The sequence below is a fragment of the Octopus bimaculoides genome, chromosome 8, assembly GCF_001194135.2.
Source record: "Octopus bimaculoides isolate UCB-OBI-ISO-001 chromosome 8, ASM119413v2, whole genome shotgun sequence".
NCBI lineage: Eukaryota > Metazoa > Mollusca > Cephalopoda > Octopoda > Octopodidae > Octopus > Octopus bimaculoides.
Genome location: NC_068988.1, coordinates 57,749,424 through 57,750,933, shown reverse-complemented (window position 1 = coordinate 57,750,933; position 1,510 = coordinate 57,749,424).

Sequence of the window (1,510 nt, the reverse complement as noted above, 5' to 3'; positions counted from 1 at the left end):
TATATATATATATATATATATATATATATGGTGTTAGGAAGGGTATCCAGCTGTAGAAACTCTGCCAGATCAGATTGGAGCCTGGCGTAGCCATCTGGTTCGCCAGTCCGCAGTCAAATCGTCCAACCCATGCTAGCATGGAAAGTGGACGTTAAACGATGTTGATGATGATAATGATGTATGTATGTATGTATGTATCTTTGTGTCATGTTTGTCCCCACCATCACCACTTGACAACCAGTGCTGGTGTGTTTACATCCCTGTAACTTAGCAGTTCAGCAAAAGAGACTGATAGAATAAGTACTAGGTTTAAAAAAAACAAGTCAGTCCTGGGGTCAATTCGTTTGACTAAAACCCTTCAAGGTGGTGCTCCAGTATGGCCGCAGTCAAATGACTGGAAGAAGTAAAAGAATAAAAGAATAGGTACATGCATAATAAACCCCAATGCCTGTGGCCCTGTATGTTGTTGTTGTTGTTGTTTAACCCAAGGTGAGACCTGAAATGAGTAGACCAATGATCAAAAAGCATACCAGCTGACCGTGGCCATCCTGTCTGTATTTGAAGCAGTGTATCTTAGACTATGTTAACCAATGTGTCCTTGTGTCCTTTCGTAGTTTAAGACTCTGAGGTATGATACAAACAGGATTTGGCTGCTATTTCATGCAAATCTAGTGGCTGTATAGGGGACCATCCTCATTGGCTCATTTCTCTGTATATTGTCTAGTATTGCTCTGTCAGTTATCATTTTCATGCAAGGAGCAGGGAAGATGGAAGTGTGTGTGTGTGTGTGTTGGGGGGAGAGGGTTAGTTTTGTGGGGTTTGTGGTGGCGGAGGAGGGTGTCTTATAATTCATGTCTGTCTGACATTGTGAGACATGTCTGTCAATGAATACATCAGTGTGTGTGTGTGTGTGTGTGTGTGTGTGTGTGTGTGTGTGTGTGTTGTGTCTGTGCGTGTGCTGTATGCATGTGTATGTGTATGTATGTGTAGAGGAGGCAGTTTTCAGAATGTACCAGTCAAAGACAAACCAGCTGGCTCCTTTTTATTTTTGTTTTTATTTCACTACTATTTATTTTTTTTTTATGTGTTTTATGTTATTTCTTCTTTTTATTTATTTTTTAAATTTTTCTTTTCACTTCATCTTTGGATTAGTTAGTTTATAGCATTTAACCATCAGTAGCATTTCAGTTTCTTTAACTCTGTAAGGTTTCTATCTGTTTTGTGATTTTCTCCTTTTCTACTTGTCTCAACTTCCTCTTCGTCATCTTCCTCCTTTTCCTTTATCTCCCCCCCCCCCTCTTCATTATCACCATCAACATCATATTCTTCTTGTTCTTCTTGCGCTTGTTTGAATGAGGAAAGATGTGTAAGTTACTTTCTTTACATTTTTGAAGAAATCTTTTCTTGTATTACTTCTTTGTTCTTTAAATTATTTATTTTTTTTCTTCACTTCTTTGTTTTATTTTTAAAAAAAATACAAACAAACATTTAATGCTCATGGTGTTGCTCC